The sequence below is a fragment of the Pinus tabuliformis genome, chromosome 8 (genome assembly GCF_031772625.1).
Source record: "Pinus tabuliformis cultivar Carrire ecotype Pingquan chromosome 8, CPIR1, whole genome shotgun sequence".
NCBI classification, from domain to species: Eukaryota; Viridiplantae; Streptophyta; class Pinopsida; order Pinales; family Pinaceae; genus Pinus; species Pinus tabuliformis.
The window spans coordinates 1270929551-1270945575 of record NC_142294.1 but is presented as its reverse complement, the minus strand read 5'-3'; the positions used below and the strand labels follow the sequence as shown (position 1 = coordinate 1270945575).

General features: G+C 34.4%; 1 pseudogene; it reads right to left on the bottom strand.

Annotated features, from left to right (window-relative positions):
- Positions 1-4457: 4457 nt before the first annotated feature.
- Positions 4458-13789, bottom strand: LOC149240022 (potassium transporter 5-like; annotated as a pseudogene).
- Between the last annotated feature and the right edge of the window lie 2236 nt (positions 13790-16025).

The window sequence follows — 16025 nt, the reverse complement described above, 5'->3', positions numbered from 1 at the left end:
TGTTGTATAGTTTCTTTGTTTTATTCATAGTCCTTGGTTCTTAGAAGCTCCAACTTAAACTTAAGTGTATTATTTTTTTCCCATATCCACTATCAAGGCCCTGGAACCCACCTATAATATTGAGGGTTAGATTCAAATCCATTTGAAATCTACACAGGTACTCCACGTGGGATTTTATGGACGAAGTTGCAGGAGAAGGTGAAGTAGGACCAGCATCGAAGGAGTGAGCAACTGCAAAATTCGAGGGGATAGTCCAGCTGGCATACAGGACGGAGACCACGGGCGACGAGAATGGATACACCTGGCGCAGATGTTTCGTGAACAGATGACGGCACCATTTTCAAGTCGATTTCATATCAAGTAGGAGCCAATTGGGACCTTTCTTTACGCATGGATCAATTTTGGCCGTCCACGTCATTGTGAGTGAAATTTTTTATCACAATATTTTCGTGATACAGAAAAGACAGAACTCCGGTTCACTCCGTGTCGATAGGAACTGATAACGAGTTTCCATTATACCAGGTCTATGTTCATTCTGGTCCCTGCGCGACCAAAATGATTGGAAGTTAAGTTATTTGTGTTTTAATTTTTTATAATATTAAATTTATTTTTATATTTAAAAAATATATATATAATAGTTCACAAAATTTTATTTTAAATTTTGAAAAATAATTTTACTGTGTTTATTTTATTTTAAGTTTTTGAAAATACCATATTTTAAATCAAATTTCCTTATATCCTATGTAAATTTTACTGTGTTTAAGAAAAAAATAATATTTATAAATTTACTTAGATGTGTTTATTTTTATTTTTTGAAAATACCATATTTTAAATCAAATCTCCTTATATCCCATGTATATTTTACTTCGATGTGTTTAGTTTTTTGTGTTTTTTTTTTTTTTAAATGTGATATTTTAAATCATATCTCTTAATATCCTATGTAAATTCGTAAGACACTGGTCTTTTAGGTTTTCTTTGTATTATTCTAAATCAAATTTCTTAGTATCTTATATAATTTTTAACATGCATGGCCTTTATGGAATTTTTTGCATTATTGGTATCTGTTTTTATTATTATTATTTATGATATAAATTTTATTATAAAATTTGGTTTAATTTATATAAATATATTTTTTAATTCAAGGCTCAAATATACAATTGGATAATTTTTCTTTTTGTTTTAGTTATTTATCAACAATACAAGCGAAGAGGGTGTCCACATGTCGGAAATTAGAGCAAGCTCGATTTTTCATGGAAGATAAATGGAGTGCGTGAAGGCCGGGCGGGCTCTGTACTCAGCCCACTTGCCAAGTGGTGATCTCGATGTACACCCCAGGGTAGTCGTACTTAGTGTTCGAACACCCTACCGAGGTCAGGTAGTGGGTGTGCAGAGCATAGTCAAGGGTGGCACAACACTTAGGCCAGGGACTGCCCACGGTATCCTGACACAAGCGATAATGTTGAGTCACTTTGTCTTCCCGCCTAGAATCTCTTCTCGAGAGATGAAGAGTTAGTGTCAGTGACGGAGGAGGCATCTAGTCCTTGAGGTAAGTTAGTTTTTAGCCACTGCAATTTGCGTTTCAAGTGTTGGAGTGCCCAGCTGTGCAATTGGGCTTGTCTCGGGCTATGAGCTGGTTGGGGTGCTACTCCTTTTGGCACTCAAAGAGAAGGGGCGGTCCATAATCATATTGCGCCCCTCTGCAATCACTGTGTCTAAGAGTACGGTGTGAGACTAGTGGTGAGAATTCTTTGTGTCTAGGGGTAGGGGTGTTTTATCGGCGAGTTTTGGGTGTGGAGGAAAGCCCCACGCTTAGGTGCGCCCTAGGACTGTAATCTTGCATCATCCACTAAGATTCTTGTGTTTGGTTGTATTGCATGGTGTTGTATATCTTGGCGGTGGTTTTTCTACAAGTTTGATTATTGGGTCACACACGGCTCTTGTGGTTCCTGTTTTCCAGCCTCTCCCTTCCTCTGGCAACCTCAGCTCGACATCATGCTGTGTCAAAGGGGATGCCCTTGCCAGGGGGGATGCAATCACCGCCATGCTAAGTGACTAAACCTAGGCAATCAGTCGCCCACAGACACATTTGACAGTCGGGAAACAAAAGAGACAACTGCTATCTCTCCAGCACATTCCCCAAGCCATGTGATTTCTCCAGCCAGCGGCCCAGCTGTGCAACGTTCAAGTGAACATGGAAATTTTGAGGGAGCATAGATATGACGATCGTAATGAGTTGGTAGCCTACATCAACAACATCCAGTATAGTCAGGATGAAATTATGGAGCAACTCGATAGTCTTCGATGTCAGCGTTGACGCACTAACAACCACCTCCGCAACGTAGAAGCGAGGGTGGAGCATATTGATTTTCACATGCATGAACACACGGCTACTTTGTTGCTCCTTCTGTCAATCCTCTCAACTCACCTCCTTAATATGTTGCCTCCTATTCAGGGTCTCCTCTATTTTGTCTAAAGAATTCGGGTCTCCTCTATTTTGTCTAAAGAATTCGGGTTTTCTTCTGTTTTGTCTAAAGAATATCATTGTTTGTCTATGTTTTCCTCCAGATCCTAATCTCAACAAGTCTAATCGAAATGAGGAAAAAAAAACCGCTGAAATGAATTTTGTACTCAACATCTTTTCGATAATCTAATGAAAACATTTTGATTAATAAATTATTAATAACTTAAAATTTATTATGACTTAAAATTTTGTATTCAATTTAAAATCTATTATGACTTAATTTTTTGTTAAAATAAAAATAAATTAATTAATAACTTAAATCAAGAAATTTCTTAACCACTCACCCATATATCATCCATATATCATCGATCTAAAACCCTATAACCGATTCACCAATTAACCTAAAACCCTAAGACAGATTCACCAATTAAGTTGACCTAATGCGTCGACTTCTTAACCACTCACCCATTTATCATCAATTTGAAACCCTAAAACCAATTCACCAATTAACTTAACCTACTTCATCAACCTGTGTTGGAGAAAACAACCCATGTTCTAATCGGTTCTGAGTGAATATACTCTTTGATGCTTCTAGGCACTATATTGGGTTCTGTTTGCGTTTGAGGGATCTACTCTTGAGGGTTCCTATTGACCAATAGGGGTTTCAAAACAATTTCAAAATATTTTTTTATTTTAATTCAAATGTGATTTTAATTTATTGGATTTTTATTTTTTTTTTAATTTGTTAAATTCAAATATATTTAATTTAGAGTGTTTGGTGTTTGGACAGTTATGATATTTGCAATTAAAAAAATTATTTTTTTAAAATTAAAAAATAAAATTATAATCTCACTTAAAATCATATCACCAAACTTTTTATTTTATTGGATTTTTTTATTTTATTTATAATTATAAGTAAAATTTGTTAAATTTATATATATTTAATTTAGAGTGTTTGGTGTTTAGTCAGTTATGATATTTGCAATTAAAAAAAGTATTTTTAAAATTAAAAAAATAAAATAAAATTATATTCTCACTTAAAATTATATCACCAAAATTTTTAATTTATTGGATTTTTTTAATAAAAATAAGTAAAAGTTTATTAAATTTATGTATATACACTTTAGAGTATGTAGTATTTAGAAGGTTATAATATTTGCAATTAAAAAAATAAAATTATAATCTCACTTAAAATTATATCACCAAAAAATGTAGTATTTAGAAGGTTATAATATTTGCAATTAAAAAAATAAAATTATAATCTCACTTAAAATTATATCACCAAAAATTAAAAAAATGCTAATTGCATTCGCCTACCTTTTATTTCTTCCTGCAATCGACTGATTAAAGAAATATAATACATTTATCAAAGAAGTATAATACATTCTTTTAAAACCTGTGTCCTAAAAATTGAACATTTGGATTTCATTTATATCCAAGCACATTATATATACAAGTAAACTCTATGGAATTTCATCTATATTTAATCACGCCACACCTATCTTTTATGATAAGTATTTCATTATTATTTTATATTTGGTAAGGATAGTCGGTATATTATTTTTTAATAATAATTTAATTGAGTAGAAAAGGACGACAGCCATACAAAAAGGATAAACAAATAGGGAACACGCAGAGAAGAATCAGAGGTTGCTTAAACAGGTCATATGCCAGAGGCACGGAGAAAAGAAAACCGCGAAATTGTATTTTCGACATATAAATTTCCCACTGGAATTTTCAAGGGACTACCTATAAGAAAACCGCGTAATTGTTATTCCACATATAGATTTCTTGCTGGGATTTTCAAGGGACTATCTATATCCTATTGAGTATACAGATTGTATATAGTTTAATAGAAATCATAGATGAAATACAAGACACGAAATTTTTTATGAAACAATCATGAGAGGTTGATGTTTGAATTTCGAATAAATTTGTGGCCCTCAAATATTAAGTACCGCAATTAGTACACATAACTCATATGGGCAATTTAGCCAATAGGGGACTGCCACCTTATAGGGGACTTAAAGAAACAAATTTACATATACAAAAATATGGTTTAGATATAATAAGTCATGCCGACTTGCAGAAGATTTTTGTGTGGAATTTCCAAAGCGGCTTGTCCTTTTCTGCAGTGCCTTCGCAAAATGTTATATGCAAAGTTTACTATAAATCTCTTGAACAACGATGCATCTTTGTTTGCCATAACCTCACTATCTCCCAGCAAATATACCACACCTGATTCCTTTACATTTTCTAAGAATTCCAGCTCCTCCTTTACGCTCACCATGCTGCACGCCTTCATGTCTTCCGTTTCAGAAGCAGCGTCAATATTGACTATACTTTCTCCAGAGTTAGAACTATTTCGTTCATGCTGAGATTGCTTATTCATATCATTTTTGCATATGTAATCGAACTGTATAAATTCTCTCAAGGATTTCAGTAACTGGTTTTCAAACTCAACATTCCCAGTCCTAGTATCCCGATAACCATACCTAGCCACACATCTATAGATTTTGTGTTCTTTTGGACCAATTCTGCGAAATACAAATCGTTCTTCAGCTGGAATTGCATTCACAGGCAGGTACTTGACACAGACGAATACAAGGACTGAATGCCTGGCAGGGAGGTTTCTCATGAAATGAAATGCTCAAATATTGCTGGAACTCCTTGTGCTAGTTCTGTGTATAGAAGCCCAATCCCCAGAACTGTGGTCACATCCAGACTCGAACCCAGGCTTAACATGTGTTCTGTTGACACCTTGTGTTCTACTTCATAGGCGTATCTCTTTACATGCACATAATGCCACACATACATTACAAATAACAATAATGCTGCAAAAGCGGTTGGAAGGTATCCACCTTCGGGAAACTTGTACAGCACTGCCGAGAGGTATGTGAATTCGATGGCTCCAAATACAGTGACGAAGATAACGATCAGCAATAAATGAGTCTGCCATTTCATAAGCATTACCAGTGTGAGGAAGGATGAAGTTATGATCATAACCCCGACCACGGCTATGCCTGCATCCAATTTACATACATGTCACAACTTTAACATATAAATTTATATAAGGTTCGAATGTGATAACTAAATCAGCTTATTCTTAAACATTTTTTAAAAATCATAAATTTATACATAAATAAATAAATATTCAAACTATCAATCATTTTTATCGCTCATATGTTAAGTCACAAACGGATTTCTACATATGAATTCCCTGCTTGTATTTCCATCCTAACCATTCTGATCCACCAAACATATCCAGAGTGTATTCATTTTAACCATTTTGAATCACCAACCCATAATTTAACCACTGACTTATCAAGAATCACACTTACATCAATTTTTGTGAAATAAATTCAGGGTTATGTTATATATTTTAATTTAACAGCAATTTAACCACTGACTTATCAAGAATCACACTTACATCAATTTTTGTGAAATAAATTCAGGGTTATGTTATATATTTTAATTTAACAGCAATAGTACATACATACCATAGGCATTGCCGATCTTTGTAGTATCTTGGAAAGAAATGGTGACAATGACGCATGCCAACATGAGAATGTAGTTGATTTCTGGAATATACACTTGGCCTTCATGCTTTGATGAAGTGTGCATCACCGTAACGCGTGGAAAGCATCCGAGGGATATGGACTGTTTTGATCAGAGAACACACACTTGAACACATAAAACACAAAACAAACTGTATTTGTTTGATTGCTGAAGCGGTTTTTATACATAGCAAGAAGTTTATGGAGTCAGTGGCTTCTCCAACAAGCTATCCATTTTTCAAGACGTAAATCCTCCGGAATAGTCTAGCAACTGCATTAATGGCGGGTGGTTGGAATTAATGTCTTCCAACACTCCCCCTTATTTCTAGCCATATGAAAAATATACTATAGCACAATATATAAGACATTGTGAACATACTCTTAATTGTCATGCTTGCTGTTCAAAGTCTCAGCTAGGCTTACAATATAATTTTGATTTTCTACAACACATAACTTCTACAAAACTCAAATTTTGCCTTCCCAAGAGGCTTAGTGAATATGTCAGCTACATTTTCACTTGTATTACAGTATATTAGAGAAATTTCTTTTGATTGGACCTTTTTCCTTACAAAATGATATTGTGTGTCTATATGCTTTGACCTTGCATGATATATAGGATTGTTCCCCGGTTTGATGGTGCTTTGATTATCACATCTAATCACTGTAGGTTCTTGTTGACCTTCACCAAAATCTTCAAGTATTCTTCTGAGCCATATAGCTTCACAGGTGCCACTACATAATGCTTTATATTCTACTTCAGTTGATGACAAGGAAACTGCTCCCTATTTCTTACTACTTCATGATATGGCTCCCGATCCTTTGTTGAAGACGTATCCAGTGGTGGATTTCCTGTCATCTGGATTTCCAGCCCAGTCAGAATCAGAATGACCTGTCAATTCAACATTACAAGCATTAGTATATTCAATACCAAAATTGATAGTTCCTTTTAAGTATCGAAGGACCCTTTTTGCAGCTATCCAATGGCTTTCATGAGGCTTAGCCATGAATTGACTATGTATGCTTACTACATAAGCAATGTCTGGTCTAGTGGTAGTGAGATAATTCAAACTTCCCACTAATTGTCGATACAGTGTTCCATTCACCTCTTTTGTTCCATCATCACTTCTTAATTTGATATTTTGTTCCAATGGAGTACTCACTACTTTACATCCATTCATATGAAATCTCTTTAGTACTTCATTTGTATATTTGCTTTGTGTGATTAAGGTTCTTCCATCATCTCTCCATACTTCAAGACCTAGACAATAGTGCATCTCACCAAGATCCTTCATTTCAAATTCCTGTGATAACTTCATTTTTATATCTGTAATCAATTTATCAGCACTCCCTGTTATTATTAGATCATTAACATATATAGAGAGTAATACTATATCCCCATTTCTATTTGTCTTGACATACAAATTAGGATCATTTTTACTTTTTTCAAATTTTTGCTGAAAAAAATTGTCGATTTTCTCATACCAATATCTGGGGGCCTATTTTAGTCCATATAAGGCCTTTTTTAACTTGCATACAAGATGTTCTTGACCCTTTTTTACAAATCCTTCTGGTTGAACAAGATAAATCTCTTCTTTTAAGTCACCATTTGGAAAAGCTGACTTGACATCTAATTGATGTAGCTTCCAATCATATTTAGTTGCCAATGCTATCATTATTCTGATTGTACTCATTTTTGCAACCGAAGCAAAGGTATTTTTATAATCTATACTTTCTTTTTTGTGAATAACCTTTTGCAACCAATCTTGCTTTATACTTATCTATGTTACCATCTGCATTAAATTTTTCCTTGTACAACCATTTTGATCCTATAGGGACTTTATTTCCAAGTAATTCTATTAATTCCCAAGTTTCATTTTTTATTATAGAGTCATATTCTTCTTTCATAGCTTCCATCCATTCTTTATGATTTTTGGCTTGTTCATAATTTAAGGGTTCAAAAACAGTCATTACTTGAGACATTAAAGCATAATCTTTATACCTGATGGGGGCTTGAATTTGTCGTGTTGACCTTCTTAGAGGTTCATTACTTTGTGGAGTACCTTATCATTTTCTTCCCTATGGAGTGCCTACATCACTTCTTGTCGACTTTTATTCCTTGATGTGTCTTTTGGAATGTCCATGTGTTCTTGTACTTGAGTTGATTCCACAACTTCTTCTTCTTCCTTAAAGCTTTCATAAGGAAATTGCCATGTATTATGTTCATCTTCTTTTATTTGTTTATCTACATGCTCATGAAATATAACATCTCTACTTGCAAAGACCTTGTGAGTACTTGGATCATACATTTTATATGCTTTTTGATCAGTGCAATATCCAATAAAAATACATTTGATGGCTTTGGCATCTAACTTTCTCCTATCCTCTTTAGGAATATGAGCAAAGGCCTTGCATCCAAATATCCTTAAATGACTAACTTTAGGTTTAAAACCATAAAATGCTTCAAATGGTGTTTTGTGCTCAAGATACTTAGTAGGGCTTCTATTTTTAAGATATACAGCTATATTAATGGCTTCAGCCCAAAAACTATTAGAAAGTCCTTTACTTTTTAACATACTTCGAGCACATTCAACTAATGTTCTATTCTTTCTTTTAGCTACTCCATTTTGTTGAGGTGTATGTGGTACTGTAAATTGTTGCATAATTCCATTTTGTTCACAATATTTGATAAAAGCCCCTGAAGTGTATTCACCACCTTTATCTGATCGAAGAATTTTAATGCTCTTTCCTATTTGTTTTTCAATCATACTCTTGAATTCTTTAAAGTATTCAAACACATCACTTTTGTTTCTTATAAAGTACACCCAGCTGTATCTAGTGCTATCATCAATAAATATAAGAAAGTAATATGCTCCACCAAGTGACTTAGTTTTCATTGGACCACATACATTAGTATGCACTAGTTCAAGTATTTCAAGTTTCCTTCTATTTTCATGCACACGAAATTCTTCCCTATGTTGTTTTCCTAGTGCACAACCTTCACATTCAAAGTGTTCACCCTTAATAATTGGAAGACCTTCTACCATCAGTTTATTTTGTAGTAACATTAGGTCATTATGATTTAAGTGTCCATACCTTTGATGCCAAAGCACTATAGTTGACATGCCTATTGATGCCAAAGCTTGATGCCCATTCTTCATTACATCCAACTTGTATAAGCCTCCAACTCTTATTCCTTTTGCAACAACCGTGTAGTTGTCATGCACATCCTTTACCAAACAATGTGATTTCACAAATTCAACTTTTAAATATTGATATATGATAGTAGAGACTGAAATTAAGTTCTTCTTTAATCTTGGAACATATACCACATTTTGAATTTGTTTTTCTTGTCCATTAGGCATCATAACACTTATATTACCATATCCTTCAATTTCATGTGATCTTTTGAATCATTGACGGGAGAATCCACAGTATGAACATTTTTATACCAACGTTTCAAATCCCAAATGGGATCCATCATCAGGGTTTGAGAATGATCTATTATCTTGTAAATAGATGTGTCCACCATTATTGATCTCATGATAAGTATCAAACCAATCTATTTTGCATGACATATGGATTGATGCTCCAGAATCTATAAACCAAGCATTATCATCATCAGTTTTTGTTGATAAAGCAGCGTTGGACACAAACAAATTGAGATTGCTAAAGTCATGACTAATTGCTTCATCTCTATCAACATAATTTCTTGAATGCCTTCTTTGTTTAAATTGATCAGACCTTCTTTTCATGCAATTCTTAGCAAAATGACCAGGTTTTCCACATTAATAACACGCATCATCTCTACTTGATTTAGTATTTATCCTTGGTAAAGGTGTACCATGAAATGATTTTACCTGTGGCTTTTTGCCTTTATTTTTCTCCCACTGTTTGCCTTTGAAAGACTGCTTCCCTTTGGCCATCAATGCCAAATCTAAATTGGAAGATTTCTGTTTAAGGCTTCTTCTCCACTCTTCTTCCTGCATAAGTATACCTGCCAACTCATCAAAAGTAGGAGCCTTCTCTCTAGCTAAAATACCAGTGATAAACATTTGATATTCAGCAAGCATTCCATTTAATGTCACAGTGACCAAGTCTGTACTAGATATTGATTCACCAATGTCACCTAATTTATCCTTTAGATCTTTAATTCTAGAAATAAAATCACTAACACTTTCATTTTCTTCCATCTTAATTGAAATAATCTTACTCTTTAAATACAATATTTGATTTGTATTCTTCGTCTCATACAAAATTTTAAGAGTGTCCCATGTCTCCTTGGATGTTTTGCACTCTCTAATGTGCGGAATAATGTTGTCCTTAATCGTCATCCGCAAAAGCACCTTTGCTTTGTTTTCCCGTCACTCCCAATCTTGAATTGCAACATCTATGGCTTGAGGGGACACTGGCTTAACTACAGCTCCAGACATAATCGCCCATGTATTGTTGCCTTCCATCAAAGTCTGCAACTTAAACTTCCAATTTGCATAATTTTCACCATCTAACTTGTTAGATTAAGATAAATAAGATTCTACCAATGCATTAGCCATGTTACTTATTTTCACTGTACCAATCACCAAAAAACAAATTACTAATTTTCACAAATATAAGCCCTCAAGCATAAATCATAAAATTTTGTTGGATAATATGGCTTCCTCCTCTTTTTTTTTTTTTTTAAATCAACTCTCCTTCCAACTCTCCTTCCATTTTTTTAATATTCCTGTTAAAATAACACTATAACACAACACAACAAAAATAGTTTGACATGTAATGATCTTGGCTCCTTTAACATTCAAGCACCCAATAGTTCTTAACAGTGTTTTCTAACATAACGCTCACCTTCAAGCTTGTCGCTTCTCCTCACAGCTTCAAGTTTGCCGCTTCTCTAGTGTTGAGAGAGGCTCCACCTTACAACATTTTCTACAACGAATCACCTCCACGCAGCTCAGCTTCTATGTCCAAGCTCACCCCACTAGCATAGATCTCTACAATAGGGAAAACAAAAAAAACAAACAGTGCTTGAACGATTTTACCTTCCACGACCGTCTCGACCTCCTCAAAGTGGCTCGAACGCCTCAATCACACACCAAACAATAATGCCTATCCATAGGCACTGTCAGTCCTTCTCCAAAGCACACAGCTCTTCTCCTGGTGAGCAAAGTCTATCTGGTCATTGCACTACCCTCACCGCACCATAGATTTCCCAACAGCGACAAACAAAACACTCGGTTGCACTCTTTAGTTCTTCACACACACCAGATACTTCTAGAAGTCTGACTACACTTCCACAGCTTCAACCACTAGGCACAGTTCACCTACGCTCTAATACCAAATCAGAGAACACACACTTGAACACATAAAACACAGAACAAAATTTCTTCGTTTGATTGCTGAAGTAGTTTTTATAAGCAACAAGGAAGTTTCTGGAGTCAATGGCTTCTCCAGGAAGCTATCCAATTCTCAAGACGTTTGCCGAATCTTCCAGAATAGTCTAGCAACTGCATTAATGGTGGGTGGTTGGAATTAATGTTTTCCAACAGCTTTATGATAGCAAAAGTTGCACAGATCATGGCTTGGCTTGCTATAATAGAAGCAAGCCATTGCAACTGCAAACATTGACCAATATATAGCTCCTGTTACAAAATTTGAGTCATTTGTCATTAGAAAAAGTGAACTCATTTTGAAAAGTTATAAAAAAATTTAAATCATCCAAAGCAACAACAGGGAACTCGCCCTCAGACTATAAACAAAACAGAGAAAATTAAAGGATAAGTGAAGTTACCTGGAGTAGATTTGTAAAATGTATCTGACACATTTTTTCAGGTAACTTCTTGGGATATGCAGCGTGGCCAACATATGCGCAAATTAAAGCAAGATAGACTATTCCAGTTAAGGCAATCTGGCGAAGACCGGATGTCAGAGTACTTGCATACATAATCTTAAAAATCTTAAAATTTAAATATAAATTTAAATTTATTCCACATTTTCATCGATATCCATACCTGAATTGAACGAATGGGAAAATGACCTAGATCTGCGAACATAGTTTCAGTTCCTTTATAGCACCCATCTAAGGTAAGCAATGAAGCCTCGCTTTGGTAAATTAGCAAAAAAAAGAAGGATTCACACAAGTGGTAGCATTTGTATACCTATTACACAGAGAACTATTCCTCCAAGTGAAATCCAAGCTCTGTGTAAATCTCTTTTGAAGTATTCAAAGATGTATTTGGGATAAAAAGCTCGGAACATAGTTGTATCGTATTTGACGATGTTATGAGGGCAATAGAGGAGTACCATATCGAAATAGCTGGAGCAAATGAGTAACCAACTTTTCTGGTTCCAAATCTCTGGACAGAGAAGAGAATAACTAAGATCGCCACTGATATCATAGCTACCACCTCTGCAAATCCAATTGCAAATTAAATTCAGTTATTGCCAACATCATTTTAAACTTAAACTTAGAGAGAATCTTGATGAGTACTTTTTTCTTTTCAAAACAGAAATCTTGATGAGTACTTACCTTGGCTGATTGACTTCTCAACCTGCCATATCCCTTGAACTGCTAATAAAATTGTTGCATGGAAATAATATTAGCTTTTAGTTTCATTAAAAACCAAAACCAGTGAGTAGAATAATGGTGTTTACAGTATGGATTTTGTCTAGAAACTTGAGAGATTGGATTTTGGGGAGGAATAATACCTGAGATACAAGGAGTGAGCACACCATCTCCAATAACCATGGAGGTACCAAGAAGGGCCGGTATGAGCAAAATTGTTTTAGCTGCATGACATTGTTCTAAAGCTTCTTTTATATTCAAAGCTCTTTTAAGCTCACTAGTGGGCACTGGAAGTTTATATGATGAAAGCTCTCTATCCTATGCTTGTTGACTGGGAACCACGCTCACTTTTGCATGACGGCATATCAAGGAATAAAGTGCAAACGTCCCACCTGCCATCACATTAATCTTCACAATCAACTTATATCCAAAATACAGAGACAAAATTAATGTTGGATATTATATTTTGCATCATATTACATATCATCTCTATTATCATTGGCCCACAGTACAATGAAAACGTATTTGAGCAGTGGCAAAAGAGTGAGCGAGTAGATTATGAGAGACAGAGGACCAAGAACATCATTTGGATGATGGATACCATCTGTAAAAGTGGAAGAAAACACATAAAGGGGAGAAGTTCCTATATCTCCATAAACCACTCCAATACTCTGAAAGGCCAACTAGAGAATGGAAGCCGTTGTAACCAGATTTTGCAAAAACAACAAAAGAAAAGTTCTAATTAATTGATTGACTAAACACCATCATCAAGATTTTCATTGATCGTCATTTTAATTAGAATCCTTTAATTGCATTGTTTGTAATTTTCACAAACAGAGGAAGCCAGACAATGAGAATTTCTAAATGTTAAAACTATGGCTTCAAAAAAACTTATATTCAGAAATCGTAGACTATCCCAACACATTTAAACTATACAGAAATCATAGAGATATAACAAAGGCCCCAAGAATTAGAGTATAATATAAATGAATTTATTTTATTATTGATACTAACCGAGCCATGAGTAGCCATTCCGGAAACTGTACTTGACTCCAAATCTAAGGAGTCAACCCTCTTGAACTTGCTGCCATGAGAGTTACCATGCAACTTGTTTCCTTTTAAAACATCGCCCTCTTCATTCTCCACTCCATTAACCATCACCTCCATTTGCACGTCCTCTACTTCCTTCGAGACTATCTCTGCTTCCAACTCCATTTTCTTCCACTTTCAAATATCACAGAGCTGTAACATAACACAAACCTATGATGCCCATATGCCATTTTATAAAGGGTTTGCAACCCCTCTACTTGGCGTAATTGGAATGTTAATTGAATTCCAAAAGGCTTGTCGCCATGTTTCCTGGAAATTGTATGAATATTCAAAACACGTTCGCAAAAAAAAAAAAGAGATTCAAAACAAGGTCAAAATTGTCGACTGAAACAGAATCTGCTGCGGCCATCTCCTAACTGAGGTTGTACTGCCTTTTCTGAATCTTGACATGTGGAGAGAATGCGGAGGTATGTCTGACCATAGACGCAGAGTACACTTCGAGAGAAAACTTTTCAATTAAAGGAAAGACATGTGTAATAAAATCTTTATAAACTACAGATAATTGCGCCACCACTAGTACTCTGTTGTCAATGGCAGCATTTACAAAAATGGGCGTAGACCCTGCTTGTATATTTCTGAATGGTAACATATTCCACTAGAACCATCAACAGTATATTCCCTCAAACGCCAGGAGAACCCAGTACCATCGAGAGTCTATTCACTCGGAAACCAACTGAACCCTTGATTTGTCAGATCGAAGTTGTTCCAGAAGCTCGGTGGATAAAATTAATTTTCTATAATTTGAAATTTAATCAAATTAATGTTTCCTTTAAATAATTTAATAAAATAATATTTTTTTATCATAATTTCAAATTATGATTATTTCAGCAAATAAGTTTATTTTATAAGTTTTTAAAATTTAATTTAATGCTTAATAATTAATATGTAGGTGATAGAGATCTAACCTATGTTCAATTTTAAATGGATATATGTTTATTTTGAAATAACTTCTTAAAATTTTTAATTCAATTATAATAATTATTAAGTAGATGATAGAGTTTTGATCTCAACTAATATTTTCAAATATTTTTAGTTTTTTTCACAAATTAAAGATTGAAATTTACCTCAAAAATATTTATCTCATTTTTCCTTTCTTAATTAAATTGATTAATTAAAAAATGTCATATGAATTGGGTTAAGGCTTTTTCAACGTGTAATATTGATAAGCCATTATTTTCAAAGCGTAGTATTGTAACATACAGCGCGAGACTTCGTGAGTTGTTTTTTTACCAAGTTTAATTTTATTTATGTTATTTAATCATTAAAACTATTGGGCTTAAAATAGCCAGAACAAATACTGTTAATTATTATTTAAAATACTTTGGACCAGATTATTAAAAGAATCAAAGAAACAATTGAACCAACTTCTTCCTTCACTTTCTTTTTCCTTAAAGGGAAAAGAGGGCAAAACCCTGGGTTAGTTGGAAAGACGAGGACTGTGTTGTATTCTTCCTTGAGCTGGAAAACATAACCAATGGGAAAGAAAGTTGAGGTAACAAGTTGTGGGGTACGAGACTTGAGGCTCGACAGAGTCCTAATGCCCAAGGTACCTAGTTGCTCTTTATTGGCAGAAGTGGAAGGGCTCAGAAGGGGAAGGCTGGACAGAGTCTTGATGCCCAAGGTACCTAGCTATTTCTTATTAGAAGAACTTGAAGGGCTCGGAAGGGGAACTTGGATGTAATTTCCAATGCCGAGGCTGGGTGGTGAGACATTCAGATTATTTAACATATACGTAACATAATACAGATAAGTGATACTATCATGGTAATTATTATGAGTAGAATAGTTGAATGTTTACTGTGAATTGACACAATATAGTTATAGTGAATGACCTGTTTATTGTAAGTAGATAGTTTGGAAATGATTTAGTATAAATTACGATCATTACTAATTTCTGGGTAGAATAGTAAAGCAAGTAGATAATGCATGTTTTCCTAATAAATACTGATACACATCTAGAGGACGGTACAACTGTCAGTTAACAATCAATGCTTAACTAATGAGAAAAATAGCATTATAGATGAATGTCGACTTAATCTGGAAATCCATAAGTATATGAACCGTAAAACCGATGCCTATCAGTCTTCTACTAAAAATAAATAATTAAATGATATAAAGTGTAAACATATCATGCAGCAACATATAGGTCTAAATATCAGACCTCTGTCATACACAGGAATTTCCTTAACTGAAGAAATAAATTAACTCAGCAAACCATTCCATATGTTTCCGGTGGAATATATGATTTCTTTACAGATTCTTCATATACCTAGGGTTTGTAGCCGCAGATGAGTTCGTAAAGAACCCATCCATAGCCATGTACCCTGGTTTCTTAAACTAA